At 44.5% G+C, this 10,856-nt stretch overlaps 1 protein-coding gene across 1 annotated transcript in view; it reads right to left on the reverse strand.

Moving 5' to 3' along the window:
* The window catches only part of CLK3 (CDC like kinase 3), a 372,256-nt gene extending 370,316 nt beyond the window's left edge, over window positions 1-1,940 (reverse strand). Inside the window, exon 1 of the mRNA XM_086959344.1 lies at window positions 1,800-1,940. The gene's annotated coding sequence lies outside the window, so the exon portion shown is untranslated. The remainder of the gene's footprint in view (window positions 1-1,799) is intronic.
* Between the last annotated feature and the right edge of the window lie 8,916 nt (window positions 1,941-10,856).

Below are 10,856 nucleotides of genomic sequence, written 5' to 3' on the forward strand. Positions count from 1 at the left end.
CCCATGTGGCTCATAATACGGATGGGATTGTGCAAAGCGTTAAGAGTTAGTGGCATTTGTATTTTTTGCTGTATCCGTATAACTACGGCACCTGCTGCTAGCACCAACGGGAACACGACCAGCTACTTCATAGCTGCGTGCGAATGGATTTCTCGTCTCCACATAACAGACTAAAACTGTACGCAAACTCCTCTGTTCACTTTGTGACCGGAGCGCTGGGCTGCAGAGCAAGAAGTCAGCTGACTGGCTCCCTGGCTGTCCAATTTATCCAAAAACAGCTTGGCCCCGTCTGAAGAATCAACTGAGACTGACTCAGCAACCCAACCCACATGGGGATCACGTGTTACCCGCCGCCTTCATAAAGTCCTTATTTAAACAAGCATTGGCCGCGCAGCAGTAAAGCTGCACGGTCGTGAAAGGATCATCTGCAACAAACATAACCAGCACTGCCTCTCCCCTACCTCCTCCACTGCCCAGGAACGTGCTGGAATGACGGCACAAACGAAACAAAAAAAAAAAAAAAAACGGGGCAGGAACAGAATACTGAATCCCGCCCCTCCAGGACTCCGTGGTTGCCAAGGCAATATTTCTGAAAATATTGTCGTGCTACCGTAAGGCAGGTCATGGAGTCCTCGAGAGGCGGGATCCAGAACAGACAAATCTGCTAAACAGGAGCTTTTTCCAATGGCAGGCCTCTGTTTCGAGAGGCCTGCCAATGGAAAAAGGGGGCGTGGTTTCACGCAGTACTGAAATTCTCCTGTTCACAATAAGTCTTTGCCTCCAGCAGGGCCATGCCCTGCAATTGAGGCTTCGACCTAAAAAGTCAGGTTACCATATGGAGAAAAAAAATTGCAAACTAAACAACACATTCTCTTTGTTTCAACCATTTGAGCTTGAAACATTTGTGAAATCTGCAAAATATGTTTCAAATACAGTAAATCCATACCAATACTGTAATTGCAGCAGCCACAAAATCGCATACATCAAACTGCTTTCACCGCTGTTTAAGCAACAATGTATTTAAGGTAAACAAAACCTAAACATTCTAATTCCTGTTAGTAGCCATTGGTAACTATACTTTGAGGAAAGTGGCTTTCTCTGGTTAACTACCCCAAAATACACAAGTAATACAAAAAGTCAGTAACGGACAACATGTTACATATTGCTAAACTTGTACTGCCATTTCAGGGGTATTGTGACATTTACAAACCACTCAGCCTCGGGATTTAAAATGTTAACCTGAAGCCCTTGGTGCAATACTGCAAGTTATATATCATCTTCCTCCACAGGGATACCTCAGACTCCCACCCGTCTCCGGATGCGGCCTAGATAGTTGTATAAACTAATATGCATTTTAGCCCTTAACATCTATGTACTCCTAAACAAACAAGTCCTTTGTCGGGTCCAAACTGACAGGCCTTGCATAGTTGACAGCACTTTGTATGGTGCGTTTTGAGTGAATATTTTTAAAAGGAAAGGGTAAGATACATATAAGCGAATGGAAATGACGTGGAATAAAAATACCACAATTGCTAAATGGCGCCTACATAATTTCCCTATACGTTTGCATTCGGAGGCATCGACAGATCAACCAACGTCTTCAAGTGCTATCGCCCTACCCCCTAAGACGGACCAAGTTCGATCGCCAGTGATTTAGTGTCTTTATTTTCCCAACATACATTTCATGCACTTCAAGCACAGTCTCGACAGAGCATAGCAGAGCCGAGCCTCTCCCAGCCGTGACCTAACCCTCTCCCCAACCAGCGGCCCAAATCTCCTCAAAAGAGCTCTACACTCACTTCGATCCACAAAATAAGCTTCAAGATGTTCGTGGTCCTCCTGTGGGCCCTGGGAGGTAGCGCTGGAAGCTGAAGCGCCTCTCAAACCCGGTTTCCACCAACCTCAATCCGCGGAAGACATGGCAATGACGTCATAGAGGCGCTCCCTCCGCCGAGGATCATAGAGATGGCCAGCGAGACGAGAAATAGGTGTAGCACGGAAGAGTACTCAGACGGCCATGTCGAAGCTGTGCCGCATACGGATTTCTGAAGGAATGATGCAGCAGCGACGGGGGAAATACGTTTAGAACCTCGTAGCGAAGCAACAGGAGTGGACCGCTTAAGCAAATCAGTGAAAATAAAAACTCATTCATTAGACTTAAAATGAGCTCTTCAAACGTAGTCATTCTTTTTGATTTTTTAAAGGATAACGTGGATAGATTAGCGTGGATATTTTAGCGATACAGTACTGTTTTTAATACATATTGTTAATTGTGATATGACGCATCACCACTGAAGATGTTTACTTCATGTACACGTAAATAAAGGGACTCGGCACCGGGAAGAGGCGAGCGCTGTGACCCTCCGAAGCCAGGAGGCCATTTTGAAACGCACCTGTTTACTTTTCGCTTTTGTTTATAACAGTGCGCAGCCGCAAGTCACTTGTGTACTGTGACTTCAAATTATATAATTCGATGCAAATTATATAATTCGATGATACTGGAAAATTTCGTTTTTATTATTTGCAACGTTTTTAATTCTGTCACGGTCGGAAAGACGAGAGTTTACACTTTTTTCTCTTTACTCCCATAGTCAGCACCATTAATAAAAGTTTAAAAAAACAGCAATATAAGCATGAGGACCACATGTGACGAGGCCAGTGCTGCAGCCACAGCACCTTCACCTTACATAATTTGCATTAGACTTCAGAGTGCAATATTGTGTTTTGGGAGCACAATGGGATGCCCAAGGCTACACAAATCAACTTGGATTTTAAGATTTAGCTTGACAGTCCAGCTGGCATGGGACCTGACGTGGTCAACAAAAAATCACTTGAGTCTGTTTTTCCATTATTTTTACGAGCATTTGTTGTTTTTTGTAGTCTTCGAAGTGTTATTGATAGGTGCTTTGCAGAGTTGTCTGTAATTGTGGATTGTTCACAGGTGCAAATAGAGAGGCAGATTTACAAGAAAGTGACGCATCTGTAGAGATATATCACTTTCCCTGCGCCACCATGGATGCGTCGGATTTACAATACGGCGCACCATGGTGCAAGGATTGACAGATGTGACAGAAATTCTGATGCGTCTGCTGGCGCAAAAGACATGCACTGCTAGAGTCGTGTCGAAAGCACAACGCAACTCCAGCAATACTTGATGAGGGCCTAGCCTCATTGTGCTGCGTCAGGCGTAAGGTATTGACGCAGTGGCGTCCTAGAAGTGATCCAGTGAAATCTTGTAGATTTCACTGCGTCACTTTTATGAGGCTTTACTGTGTGGGAACGCCCACCCTGCATACATTATTCCTGTCACAGCTTTAATGTGACACAGGGCTGTACAACGTGACTCATCTCCCTAAATGCATCACGTTGTAAATGGGCCGCATTTTAACGCCGCTTCTGCGTCACTAAAAGTGAATCAACAGTTGCGCAAAAATGACGCAATGGGCTTATAAATCTGCCCCATAATATCTGGCATATGCCCTGTGCAGTGATTTGCGCCAGAAATGATTTGTTGTTGGTTGAAGGCTTCAACGTTGGTTGTGATAGCTGTGGTTTGTTGTTGAACCATATGTTGTGGTTTGGGTGGTCCAGATGGGTGTTGGTTATTGTATCAAATAGGAAATATTGAAAGTTGGCATTGCTGTGTGATGGTACGTATATTAAGAGGAAGGAGTACATAATAGTAGGATGGGGTGACATCTTATCATCAAGGACTCACAGGCATTGGTTAGGTTTTTAGTTATTTATAGAGTTTTTTTCATGGATGACAGCCATGCCTCCTTCAATTTTGCCAATTTGATTTCTGTTAATGATGTGAAAATATGTAGGGATGGCTTTGTGATTAGAGTGCAGAATCTTTTTGTACATTTTTTTTAGATTTGTATATAGCTCGAACTAGACCCGAAGATATCGGGTATCAGAGTGCTTTACATAGTACCAGTTTCGTTACATGAGGACACATTAATTTTTGTTAGGCACGGGGAAATTAAGTGATTTGCCCAGAATCACAGGATGTTGAGGTTTGTTGCCAAGCCCTCAAACCCGGTTTCCCAGTTTCGTCTTCGACCGCTCTAGCCCTAAGGCTACATCCTCACTTCACTGAGCTATGTTTCTGTAATGAAGCTGAGACGCAGTGTTGTTTCCTAGAGTAGACTAAAGATGTTAAAGCTATTTTTGTTGTTCATGGATCTTGCATTGAAGAGTAGGCATTTTAGCTATTGTTTTTCTTTCTTGTTCGTGTCCTGCACCATGAATGGAGATGGAGAGGCATGGGTCATTTTGATGTGGCTGATTTGGGTGTGTATTCAATCAATCAATCAAAAGCATTTATATAGCGCACTATTCACCCAGAGGGTCTCAAGGCGCTAGGGGAGGGGGGTCCGCTACTGCTCGAACAGCCAGGTCTTGAGTTGCTTCCTGAAGGCGAGGTGGTCCTGGGTCAGGCGGAGGTGGGTCCGGAGGGAGTTCCATGTCTTGGCGGCGAGGTAGGAGAAGGACCGTCCCCCTGTGGTCGCTCTTCGGATGCGGGGGACGACGGCGAGGGCGTGGCCGGTCGATCGAAGCTGGCGTTTGGGAGCGTAGAAGTTGAGGCGGCTGTTGAGGTATCCTGGGCCTTGGTTGTGTAGGGCTTTGTGTGCGTGGGTGAGGAGACGGAAGGTGATTCTCTTGTTGACCGGGAGCCAGTTCAGGTCTCTCAGGTGTCCGGAGATGTGGCTGCGACGGGGGATGTCCAGGATGAGCCGTGCTGAGGCGTTCTGGATCCGCTGGAGTCTCTTCTGGAGTTTGGCGGTGGTTCAGGCGTAGAGGGAGTTGCCGTAGTCCAGACGGCTGGTGATGAGGGCCTGGGTGACCGTCTTCCTGGTCTCGGTGGGGATCCACCAGAAGATCTTACGTAGCATGCACAGGATGTTGAAGCACGACGAGGAGACGGCGTTGACTTGTCTGGTCGTGGAGAGGGAGGAGTCCAGGATGAAGCCCATGTTGCGTGCATGGTCTGTTGGTTTGGGTGCGCTGCCTAGGGTGGGGGGCCACCAGGAGTCGTCCCAGGCGGAGGGTGAGGATCCCAGGATGAGGACTTCCGTCTTGTCCGAGTTCAGTTTCAGGCGGCTGTTCTTCATCCATTCGGCTACCTCTTTCATCCCTTCGTGGAGGTTGGCTCTGGCGGTGGCGGGGTCGTTGGTGAGGGAGAGGATCAGCTGGGTGTCGTATTGTGCTTTTGACTTTTGCTGGAAGTGGGAGAGATGTTGTTTGGTTAGAGGAGTGAGAATACTGAAATATGTCAGTGTGTACGGGGGCTTTTTGGGGTCAGTCATGGTGTTGTAACTGCTGTGTTTGGGGATTTGTGTAGACTGTGGGAGGTTGTGGTGGGTAGGTACGATTAGGGAACTTTGTGATCATACATTCACTCCTTCGCATTTATTTTATTTTCCTTCTGGGAAGTGACATAGTGTTTGTAGGTTATTTGAGTTATGCCACCCTTGATCCTGTTCTTCTGGCAGGTCGCTCCCCACGCCGCACAGCACCACATGTGTGTCCGTGCCCCTTAGCCCGCTGCTGCCGCTTTCTAGAAGTTCGAGGCCTGCCTCCACCCGCAGGCTATCACCTGCACCTCATCCCTGGTGGCCAGTGGTAGGCCGTAAGTTCTGTGCGCTCGCTCTGCCCCCTTTTTGCTGTCTGCCTTGATGTGATTTTGCTTTCTGTTACTGTGTTGTATTCTGTTCTGATTCTGTTATTGTGTTGTGTTCTATTTTATTCTGTATTTTTCCCCTTTATTCCTCTTGCATTGTACTGTGACCTTCTGTTTTTCCGCCTGTTCTAAACTCCAGTTGTTCCCTCTACTGCGTCCACTGCGGCCCCGCCCCCTGCTTGCCCATTCGCCGCCCGCTCCCGCCTCCCAGCTGCTCCTCCCTCCCACCTCCCCTTATATGGCGGCCGCTGGGCGGTGAGGAGAGCAACCCTTGACCCTGTTCTACGAGCAGGTCACTCCCCACGCCGTTCAGCACCACCTGTGTGTCTGTGCCTCTGAGCCCGCTGCATGCTGCTTGCTAGAAGTTCGAGGCCCGCCTCCACCCGCAGGCTACCACCTGCGCCTTATCCCTGGTGGCCAGTGGTAGGCCGTAGGTTCCATGCGCTCGCTCTGCTCCCCTTTTGCCTGTCTACCTTGATGTGATTTTGCTTTCTGTTACTGTGTTGTATTCTGTTCTGAATCTGTTATTGTGTTGTATTCTATTTTATTCATTTTTTTCCCTCTTTATTCCTAAGGCAAGCCCGTCTGCGCCCATCCGCGCCTGGACTGCACCCAGTGCCAGACCCCTTGGCACCGCGAATGCCCAACTCCTGATGCCGCTACGACACCAATACCTACACGCACTCAACACCGGACGACAACACACCTGCTTCCTGGCTGCCCCGAAGCACACCAAAGGACCCTTCTCCTGCTGGAGCTGCAGCTTCATCAGCCTCCAAGCCGCCAAACCGCCCACCGCGGCTAGACGCAACCACCTCAGATGCATACTACTGAACACCCGCTCCGCACGCAAACACGCCGTCAAACTCTGGGACCTGCTCAACACATCCTCCCCGGGCATTGCTTACCTGACAGAGACCTGGATGAACATCACTTCGGCACCCAACATCACCTTAGCCATCCCGGACGGCTACAAGATCACCTGCAGGGACCAAACCAATGGAGTAGGAGATGGAATCTTACTTTGAAAAAGAGGGTGGGGCCCTTGACAAACAGATACTACCCTGTCAAGGAAAACAATAATATTGGGAAAAGGGGGGAGTTTTGCACCGGGTTCAGTGCTGGATATTTTTGTTGAAGCTCATGACCAAACGACCACTATTCAATCAAGATACATAAAACAATGTGTATAGAAAAATATATATTTTTATATTATTTTTTCATCTCATTAAATCTGGTTATCAACAATTTACAAAAACAGATAATTAAGTATAAAAGACATGAGTTAAACATTAAATATCAGACTTGATTGATTATCCATAAGTTATACAAGTAAACATCAAAATAGTGAATATTCAAACCACCGAATGACATAACAAATGACCCTGGTTTGGTCATGCGTGAATGGACTACATGATCCCTCAAATTCCTGTTACGTTTATATGCAAACATGGGTTTAGTAAGTGATCCTGTATCAGAATGTAGCACATTTAAAATTTGCCAGCTGGAGTAAACCGCCTGCCTGATTCTATCATTCAACATGGAGTGTCGAGTGATAAAGATTAAAGAGGACTCTGACTTTTTTTTTTAACATTCTCAAGTAGGTGCTGGCGGTCATAAAACCTAGCCCTTTTATATGAGTCTCTCACAATCTTTTTCGGGTAGCCCATGGCCAGAAACTTGTTTTTCATCATTTCTGATTTCGCATCAGAATCACAGATGTTTGTGCAAAAATACACCAAATGGTATGCTGTTTTTTTGGATCGCCGGGTGGAAACTATCATAATGAAGTAAAGTATTCCTAGCAATTGACTTAACAAATAAATCAACTGCTAGGACACCTGAGTTATGTTTAAACAAAACATCAAGATATTTCACTTGCTGAGTACTCACATTATATGTAAAGCGAATGTTGGAATCAAACAAGTTTATCCAATCCAAAAATTGATGTAAATTTTCCAAGCTGTCATTCCATATAAAGAGAACGTCATCTATGAATCGGGACCATTTCGTCACCGACTCATAGAAAGGAGCTATTTCATTAAAAACATACTTTTTCTCGAATCGGGACTTGTAAATATTTGCCACAGTAGGGGCACAAGATGCCCCCATGCTGACACCCAGATTTTGTCTGTAAAGTTGGTTATTGAATTCAAAGATATTATCTGAGAGTACAATCTTAAGGCACTCTAACACAAAAACTGATGGGCAGTTGATCTGATATTCATGAATGAACCAATGTACCGCTTCAATAGCTCCATCGATTGGAATGTTGCTATAGAGCGCTTCAATGTCCATAGTAACAAGATACTGAGTCTCAGGTCAAAAAGGCATATTTTCTACTAGGTTGATGATATGTCTGGTGTCCTGCACAAACGCTGTAGTGTGGGAAACGTGAGAGCATAATATCGCGTCCACATATTTCGCCAACGGTTCCGTAGCCGAGCCTATCGTTGTGACTGTAGGCCTTAGCGGTGGATCTACGATACTCTTGTGGACCTTAGGTAGACCGTAAATACTAGCCATTCTTGGTGTTTCAATATTTAAACAGAACCACTCCTTATCACATATATCACCATTATGCAGTGCTTTACCTGTGACTTTCCGTATTCTATTTACTACTGCCTAGTGGGGTCTCTGGTGATGGGAAGATAAAAACGAGAATCAGTCAGCATTTCTTCCATTTTTGACAAATACGTAGTTGTATCATAGACAACAAGTCCACCTCCTTTATCGCAGGCTTTAATCACTTTGTCTGGATTGGATTTCAAATCTTCGAAAGCTCTATATTCCTCTCTGTTTAAGTTGAAAGGATTTTTTTGGACACGATTAGTTATGTTGACAAACTTTTTGTATAATACTTTTTCAAAAACCGCCACCTCTGGTTGTAGTTGGTCAAGAGTGCGGGTAAAAATAGATTTGGGCAAAAGCACTGACAGATTAGAATTGTCAGGGCCCTGGTTTGATTACTGAAAAAAATCCTAAACCTAATTTTCCTGAAAAAGGATTGCAAATCTCGGAACAATTCAAATTTATTTAGACCCAAGGGTGGAACAAATGTTACGCCTTTAGATAACAGTGACACTGTTTTCGGGTGAAGAACCAATCCACTCAAATTAAAGATCGGAATGTTATCTATTCCCTCCAGTATCTTTTGTTCCGTATCTCCAGATATTGGTCGAATTCCATCTGAGGATTGGTTGGAAATTGATTGTACTGCTGATGTGGATTGACCGGGAGTCTCTGTTGGTACTGGGGTCTCCAATCATCTCGTTGGGGTTGGCTTCTCCCTAAAAAAGGCTGTGGCCCTCTTCGCCCACCCATAAATGTCTGGGCTGGGAAACCATAATTGTTAAATTGCCCCTCCCCATCCGAGTTCAAGGAATCAGAAGAATTGGTTACTTTCTGTCCATACCCATATTGTCTATTAGGATATTGTTCATATTGTCCCTGTTGACCATCTGTGTGACAATAATATTGATCAGCTAAATAAGGGTAAGTTGACTCCTTGCTGAAAAACCTTATATCTTATTTAATTTGTCTATTTTTCTTTTAGTGAGATACTCTGTATAGGAGCTGAGATCTTTCTCAATCTCTTCCAACTTCTTTTTAGATTCCTCGACTATACCTAATGCTTTAATCTTATTTTCTAGTTCTAATATATCAGAGGCTAGCTATTCTAAAACTTCTTTTGCCTTCTCTACAATGAGCATCATATAGTCGCGTGAGCAACGATTAGAGATCATGGCCAATTGCTCTAGGAATTCTTTGATTTGAGTGAATAGCCCTGGAATATTTCTGACCCATAGTCCTTGTGGGATAACTCCGCCTTTAAGTAATCAAGCATATATTTGACATGTAGTTCTATACGCTTCATCTTTTTCTTGAGTGCAAGCAGAGTGATGGCATCTTTATTCTTATCTATAGCCATCGATGCTTGGTTCCCAAATCTAGTAGAACAACCTACCATATTTGCAAATTGATCCTCAGTATTACCAAAGGTGGGTAAGTCGGACATGTTGAGAAAAATCTGTTATCTTACTCACTTATTAGTCAACCACAACTAAAGTTAAAGGGAAGACCTATTCACACCACCAACCAAATGTGCACGTGAGTTGAATCACCATTAACTACAAAAACAACAGTGATTTGTGAGACACAATCAGGGTCAGATTACAGCTCAAAGACCATGTGAACAAACATTTGAAAAGTCGATATATAACGAACCCCTCACAGACAGGCTGCAAGTTATTCACTTTGAAAAAGAGAGTCGGGCCCCTGACAAACAGACCTGTCAAGGAAAACAATAATATTGGGAAAGGGGGGAGTTTTGAATCGGGTTCAGTGCTGAATATTTTTTTGAAGCTCATTACCAAACAACTACTATTCAATCAAGATACATAAAACAATGTGTATAGAAAAATATATATTTTTGATTTATTATTTTTTCATCTCAATAAATCTGGTTATCAACAATTTACAAAAACAGAAAATTAAGTTTAAATGACATGAGTTAAACATTAAATATCAGACTTGATTGATTATCCATACGTTTTTCAAGTAAACATCATAATAGTGAATATTCAAACCACCGAATGGCATAACAAATGACCCTACTTGAATCTATATCTGCAAATGAGATACCATAGTTATCTATTCAACACTCTAGTAAATTTTGCATACAACTAAGAGAGAACAAACCCCGACCAAGCCGCCGCCAACCTCACCCTATGGTTATCCAACAGCGCCGACATCCTAGCACCACTGAAAAAACGACAAAGCAAACTTGGCAGCAAGAAGGCCTCTTGGTTCAACAATGATCTTAAGAAATCCAAGAAACTCTGCCGCTCCCTTGAAAAGGCCTGGAAAAAAGACCCAACAACCAGCACCAAGGACGCCTTCAAAAACGCCACCCGCATACACCACCAACTGATCCGAAAGGCCAAGAAAACCGCCTTCAAGGACCGACTAGATAACAACGCCCACAACAGCAAGGAACTTTTCAACATCGTCAAGGAATTTTCCAATCCCTCGGCCAACTCTAACGACATCACCCCCTCTCAAGCCCTCTGCGACGCCCTAGCCTCATTCTTCCACAACAAAATTGCAGACATCCACAACAGCTTCGACAACCAACCCGGAGACCAACCCACCCAACCATCTGCTGGAC

This window comes from Lissotriton vulgaris, chromosome 2_2, assembly GCF_964263255.1.
Source record: "Lissotriton vulgaris chromosome 2_2, aLisVul1.2, whole genome shotgun sequence".
In the NCBI taxonomy this organism is placed as follows: domain Eukaryota; kingdom Metazoa; phylum Chordata; class Amphibia; order Caudata; family Salamandridae; genus Lissotriton; species Lissotriton vulgaris.